Source organism: Malus sylvestris, chromosome 1 (assembly GCF_916048215.2).
Source record: "Malus sylvestris chromosome 1, drMalSylv7.2, whole genome shotgun sequence".
In the NCBI taxonomy this organism is placed as follows: domain Eukaryota; kingdom Viridiplantae; phylum Streptophyta; class Magnoliopsida; order Rosales; family Rosaceae; genus Malus; species Malus sylvestris.
In genome coordinates this window covers 24,372,468-24,380,096 of record NC_062260.1, presented here as the reverse complement: position 1 = coordinate 24,380,096, position 7,629 = coordinate 24,372,468, and the positions used below count along the sequence as shown (strand labels likewise).

The following is a 7,629-nucleotide window of genomic DNA, read 5'->3' as shown; positions in this document are numbered from 1 at the left end:
GTACAAATGACATTAGGAAATATTGTGAGAGAATGATCTTTATTTATAGAAGAGAGTTTCTAGTTTCATTCTGACATTGACACGTGTCGTGTTGTGATTGGCTTCTGATGTTGACACGTGTCGTACTATGATTGGCTTCTGATGTCGACACGTGTCGGGCTATGATTGGCCTCCTAGTTGGAGGGAAACTCTTCTGGGTCCTTGACAGTATAACGTTGACCGGTGCTCAGTAGTTTCAGGATTGGTCAAGTATGGTACAAACACAATTAATTTTGTTAAAAACAATAAACAAAATGTATTCAAAACTGATAATAAAATGCAAAACCATATTACAAAATATATAATTTGAGTCAATAATTATACAAAATTTGAAATATTTCGAAAGTTTTTTTTAACAAAATAAGTTCGGAACACTTTGAAAATTTTCAAATTTCAAATTTAGAAATTTTGAAATCTACAAATGCATTCCAATTTAGGTTCTAGTTTTTTGAAAAATATTCGAATTCGAAAATTTTACAGTCGGAGTCGAAAGCAGCGTTCCAACTTGCACCCCTATGTGTGTGTGATTGTAGTTGGAGCAACAAGTGAAATTCATTAAAAAGCCACTTCGTGGGAAGTTAGGAACACGAGTTACATAATAATGTGACTTGTGAAGTACAGCAATTATTAGAATAATCAAGTTAGATTTGTAGCTATGAGTGTGCTACAGATGGCTTAAAGAGAGGAATGGAAGTGATCGACATTGGAGCTCCTCTAAGTGTTCCAGTAGGCGGAGCGACTCTAGTACGTAAAAAGCTCCTTCACCGAAGCCCATTTTGCCCACCCAAACGACTTGAAACCGCCTTTTAAGGAAGGACAAAACCAAAACAGAGGTGGTCAAATAGTTTGGACATCCACTTAAAGTGGGCGACGTCGTTCCATTCAAATAGAACAAATCCCCTTAAATTCACGTACATAAAAAAAGGTTGTACGTATTACTTTTTTAGTTCTGTTTGATTGATTTTTTTTATCGGTTCTTTTTTTTTTTCCTTTTATGAATTATGTTTATAATTTATAATACATATCTAAAATGTATTACTTTAATTAATTGTTTGACAACTAATTTCTCGCAATTTGTAAGTGGTGGAATGCTCTATAGTGATTAGAGCATTTCTCTAGAATCCACTTCTCTTACTGTACATTAGTATAGAATACAGTTTGTAATTATAAAAAAAAACATTGTCATAGACAATGAAAGATTGTAAATTGTAATGTCGTAGACGCCAAAAAAAAAAAACTTGGAAGCGTTTACACTTGACCAACCCAAGAAATCGGCTACTTTATTACGCTCATGTGAGGCATTTTTAATTCCACGTACAAAATCGTTTCTAATTCAAAGGGGCATAAGCCCATTGGGCTTCGTGAGAAAGAATATGATTGAGATTTGGTGGGGTGCGCAAAGCCCGAGCAGTAGGTCATCGCTTGGACGACATGTGAGAATCTCAATAGCAAGCTAATATAGGAGATCCTCTCTCTTAAAAAATTAATTTAATATTATATCGACCATTGCCCACGTATCCAGTATTAAATTAATAAAAACAGACACTACACTTGATTTTAGCCAAAAGATCGAGAAAGGTATGAGCCTTAACACGCTGGGCCTTGGTTTTTATTTTACCTCTTTAGTACATTCTCATCTTCGCTGGCCGATGTGAGACTGTTTGGACCCGATTTTACATCATCGGCCCAAGTAATCTAGGCCGTTGAGTAAGCATAGCTCCACACCGTCAGATAGAAAAGTTAGGATAATTTTGTTGTTAGGATAATATTATGATTTTTAATCATAATAATTATCTTTAATAATGAATTTGTTTGGGCCTAAAATTACACAATCGGCTCGAGTGATCGAAGCCGTTTAGCGTTACAGATTTTCTTCCATGCGAGATGCATATGCGTGTGGGTGAGGGACTTTTCATGCAATTTGTGTATACGTGGAGTGATCAGCACAAAGATATGAAAAAAGATCTGCATGGATGAGAATGGATCAAGTTGGAACTTGACCAAGCAAAAAGTTAGTGATAAGTGCCATCTAAAAGGAGATATAATTTAAAATGGATATGGTCTCTTGGGGCATGCGAAAGATAGAGATGGTAAAGAATAAAATAATATTCTTTTATTCTCTACATAATCAAAACAACAAAGTGCATTGAATATTGCCAAGATTGCATCAGGATAAATATGTGAAAGCCGAATTTGATGGAAGGTCAGGTTCTCAAGATGTCGGCAAGTTGTGGTTGATGTGATAAGGTGTGGGATTAGCAACAGATAAAGACTTAGAGTCACAGTACAATTGGGATTGGTTTCCACGACTTGAGCATGCAAATCTCTATAAATACTAAGCGGCAGATCATTCAAGAGCCCCCTGCAAATCAATACAAAATTGCCCTGCGCAAACTCTCACAACTTGAGATCTTTTCTTTTTCCTTTTTTCGCTGACACATCTTCCGTTGGCATCAACAGCACTGTGGAAGCAACCGGTGATATCTTAAGTCGGCATAGATAGCTCTGTCACCGTAGAGTCAGTCGGTCTTGCAGTATCTTCCGTTGGCATCAACAGCACTGCGGCGAGAACGATTGATTACCTATCCAAGTCTCGGTCGAGAAGGGTTTCTAAATCCTTATTGGTCGAGGTCATCTCATTAGCCTTTTCGGCGAAGTGAGGTGTTACAGTTATTATATTCGGCACGTTGAAAGCCGAATTCGGTTCGTGAACTTCGTAAGAATAGCAGCCTTGTCTTCAGGCTCGAGAACCCAAGAGGCCGAGACGTGTTCCTTTCTCGGCCGCAATCGCAAGACGCAGAAGTCAGTAGCGCGACCCAACGCAACATCAACAAATTTACTCCTCGGCCGAGCTCGGCCGACGAGTTGGCACGCCCCGCATTCACCGAAGGACGTAGTTAGCTCATTAATTACTCGGCCTGCGCGCCACGTAGGCTTTGTAGTTTTTAGGGTCAACATTTTGGCACGCCCAGTGGGACCCAGTGCTAAAACTACGAAGTTCATATGATATATCAAGATTCCAATCTGGCTCAACGTAGCCGATTGTACGAGCTCCTGGAGGAATTGAAAAAACATAATGAGGAATGTAAAAAATCTTTGGAAGCAGAAAAAGTTCTTCGTGGCCATAGAGAGATGCAAAAGTCATTCGCTTGCATGTTGAAAATAAAAGCTCATGTTACCCTGCAAGGGCAATGGGTAAATGAAGACAAGGCTCGATTTAATGTCTGGCTAGATGAAGAAAATTTTCCTTATGTTTCTGATTACAGATCAATTCCATTTGAAAAATGGTTAGGCCCAAAGGCCGGGGGGCAATTTTTCGCTCCGGCCGTAATCAGACATCGGCCTAAGAAAATTGTAAATTTGGCCGAAGAACAAAGGCCACTTATTTTTTCGGTCGAGGCTGAAAATATGGTCGGCCAAGAAGAAAAACCTAGGCCACCTATTTTTTCGGCCGAGACTGAAAGTGTGGTAGGCCTAGAAGAAAAAGTTAAAGTTTCTGAGCCACAAATCGACTCAAAAAATGATTCGCCAGAAAAGTGCTCCAATGACGAACAAGGCCGAGACATAGGCCTAGCCAGAAAAATCACGCCAATCGATATGATTATTAGTGATGAAGCCGATAAGGAGGAATCTCATTCGGCCAAGTTATTTGAATTAAAAGCCGAAATTATGCCTGGGGGGCATAATAATTGTTCAACACATTCGGCGGCCGAAAATAAAAAATATTTCACCAAGTCAGAAATATTTGGAGATCATTTTTTATTCGGCTCAATGCAAAATTTGATTAGCTGTGTTGATATACAAAAATCTCGGCTTGGAATAAAGCATTGTTGGCCTCCTCCTGATTATGATTCGGCCACTTTTCTTTTTGTCTGCTAAAAAAAAAAAATATATATATATATATATATAATAAATTATTTTCTTAAACATACGGCTATGCAAGCCGATGCATAAGAAAATTAAGGGGGCAACACAGATATAATCGGCGGTTTAAAATTTTTTTTTCTTGCCGAGGATGAGCATACATAAAGAGGCTGCTTCGTGAATTTTGATACTCGGTGCAGAAGAGAGAAAAAGTAGGAATGATTTTTGATGCACTGACTGAAAAAAAAAAAAAAAAAAAAGGAGCATTTCGGCCGTCTAGGCCGAGGCCGAATAGGAGAAGGGTTGATGGCAATTCGGAAGGTTGGTTTTTCTTTTTGGGTTTTGTGCGCCTCAACTGAGACCACGTGCCTTTTCATGCTTTTGACCTCAACTAACCTTATATGCATATATATATATAAAGTTAGCTTGCATGAAAAGGTGTTTTAGTGTATTGTGTGCTGTCATAGATTGATGTCGAGGCTGTTGATTCTCCACGTTGCTCAGTCTGTTGGGTATTCGGCACAGAGCCCAATCATCTAGTATATGGTTGCTTTTCTTCCTCGGCAAGTGGTTTACTCGGCAAGGTTGTATTTATAGCAGCTTTCTGCCGAGTGATTTTTTTTTTATGTGGCAGTGGATGCTCATTTTGAAGGATTTATTTTGAAAAACATGTTCATTTGAGCAACATCATATGGCATGCAATTAACAATTAAAGGCGGAATCATGCTTGCATGTACTCAAAAACAAAACATTACCATGAAATTCAAAGCCTAGTAGATTGGTGAACCAATAATCAACTCAAAACAAAGTGAGTTGAAATTATTACCTTTGTAGATTCCTCTTTGCATAAGCAAAGGCTAATCACCCAAAGAGATAGGGCCTTCATTCCTTGCTTCTTAGATCCATGGATTTGGATGGAAAAATAGGTTTCTCCAAGTTCCCAAAATAGGGAACCTCTAAGTCTCTTCACCAAGGTTTGATTGTAGAAGAAATGAGTGACCTTGGAGTAGTAGGATTGCTAGATGTACCCTCCAAGGTGTTGGCCTCTTTAGAGAGAAAATGGAGAGACAATTCTCACCAATTTTCCCCCAAAATAAACCCTTAATCACCTAATGAATATTTAGTTATAAAGTCATTTATATAGTCACTTCTTTTAAGTGACCTAAATAACCAAAACCCTAATTCATCACACTATGGCCGGCCATTTAGGGGATTTTGGGCTTTTGGGCTTTAATGAATTTTCATTCATTAAATTGTCATACAACTTAAGTTAATGGGCTTGACGTTCAAAGCCCATTGGGCCTTAAGGTCCAAAACTATCCCGAAGTCTTTAACGAACTTATTCGTTTGATTAATTAACATATTAATTAATCCTTGCCATAAATAAATGATTAAACCATTTAATCATTCTTACTCATTTCCGTTTAATCTTCAATCTCCACCTTTTATGGTGTGCGATCCATTAGGTTCCTTTTAGCGAGGTAGTGGGCGATTAAAACCATTTTACATCGATTGTGAATTGAAACTATTTTCAATTCTCCCTTTAGTGATTACACACGTTTAGGGCTTCCACAAACCATGAGTGACACCTAGCAGCATATCATGGTTACCCAAGCTAATCAGAAGAGGATAGAGAACCTATTCAGTTTGGGATTACAAATGCAATACGGTCCTTCTCTAATCTAATACTCTTGACCACATTGTTTGGTATGATAGTTTATTTACTCATGTCTACTATCCAATGTGAATCGTTTGCTTATATGATTTCCTTGAATGTGATTTGGAACGCATTCCCCAATCTCATTCATACTCTGGCCAGAGATTCCAAATCATATCATAGAGTATTCTCCCTCAACTGTTTGAAGGTTAGAGATCCCTTGTTGCGCATTCACTTGTCTCCATAGCTAAGTGGCTTAACCCCAACGATGCCGTGACACCCCGATGGGGTGAATTAGACATAATCAAAGATTAAGGACTTAACCACAAGACAACTGTGATGCCTCAGGTCAAAGGACTACTTTGCATTATCCCAACCATGAGTTCTCATGTGACATGGAATATAAGAACTCTTCGTTGATCACGTTCAGTGAACTCATTCTCTTATTGAGCACCTACGTACTTGTCTTGATGTCACACACACCAATGACTCGAGACTAATCACTCTCCTTGAGAGAAGACATAGTACGTACTGATCTTAACGGATTGTCAACGCCCAATTGGCAATCCTATGATCAGGAACGTTTAGGATGTGTCTACGAAAGAATGGTCTCATGAATCTAACTTCATTAGATTACATTCTCCCAATCACATATTCCTTGGACTTTATCGTTTAAGCATATAACATTTATATGAGACGGCTCAAACAATAATGTATGCCCTTTATATGTAAAACTAGATTAGTTTAACATGTGAAATGTCCGTAAAGTATCATCACATGATTGGCTTTAGGGCACATTTCCAACACATTTCTCTTCGACCATATATTTCTTGACTAGTTAATTTCCTTAACTATTCGGCTTACGAGCCGAAGCTCAAGGAAACTGGGGGGCAATGTTTGGACCCGATTTTACATCATCGGCCCAAGTAATCTAGGCCGTTGAGTAAGCATAGCTCCACACCGTCAGATAGAAAAGTTAGGATAATTTTGTTGTTAGGATAATATTATGATTTTTAATCATAATAATTATCTTTAATAATGAATTTGTTTGGGCCTAAAATTACACAATCGGCTCGAGTGATCGAAGCCGTTTAGCGTTACAGATTTTCTTCCATGCGAGATGCATATGCGTGTGGGTGAGGGACTTTTCATGCAATTTGTGTATACGTGGAGTGATCAGCACAAAGATATGAAAAAAGATCTGCATGGATGAGAATGGATCAAGTTGGAACTTGACCAAGCAAAAAGTTAGTGATAAGTGCCATCTAAAAGGAGATATAATTTAAAATGGATATGGTCTCTTGGGGCATGCGAAAGATAGAGATGGTAAAGAATAAAATAATATTCTTTTATTCTCTACATAATCAAAACAACAAAGTGCATTGAATATTGCCAAGATTGCATCAGGATAAATATGTGAAAGCCGAATTTGATGGAAGGTCAGGTTCTCAAGATGTCGGCAAGTTGTGGTTGATGTGATAAGGTGTGGGATTAGCAACAGATAAAGACTTAGAGTCACAGTACAATTGGGATTGGTTTCCACGACTTGAGCATGCAAATCTCTATAAATACTAAGCGGCAGATCATTCAAGAGCCCCCTGCAAATCAATACAAAATTGCCCTGCGCAAACTCTCACAACTTGAGATCTTTTCTTTTTCCTTTTTTCGCTGACACATCTTCCGTTGGCATCAACAGCACTGTGGAAGCAACCGGTGATATCTTAAGTCGGCATAGATAGCTCTGTCACCGTAGAGTCAGTCGGTCTTGCAGTATCTTCCGTTGGCATCAACAGCACTGCGGCGAGAACGATTGATTACCTATCCAAGTCTCGGTCGAGAAGGGTTTCTAAATCCTTATTGGTCGAGGTCATCTCATTAGCCTTTTCGGCGAAGTGAGGTGTTACAGTTATTATATTCGGCACGTTGAAAGCCGAATTCGGTTCGTGAACTTCGTAAGAATAGCAGCCTTGTCTTCAGGCTCGAGAACCCAAGAGGCCGAGACGTGTTCCTTTCTCGGCCGCAATCGCAAGACGCAGAAGTCAGTAGCGCGACCCAACGCAACATCAACA

General features: G+C 38.9%; 1 non-coding gene across 1 annotated transcript; it reads right to left on the bottom strand.

Annotated features, from left to right (window-relative positions):
• Window positions 1-1,426: 1,426 nt before the first annotated feature.
• Window positions 1,427-1,621, bottom strand: LOC126634001 (U2 spliceosomal RNA). Its single transcript, XR_007627157.1, has one exon. It is a non-coding gene; the product is annotated as a U2 spliceosomal RNA (small nuclear RNA).
• Window positions 1,622-7,629: the final 6,008 nt, after the last annotated feature.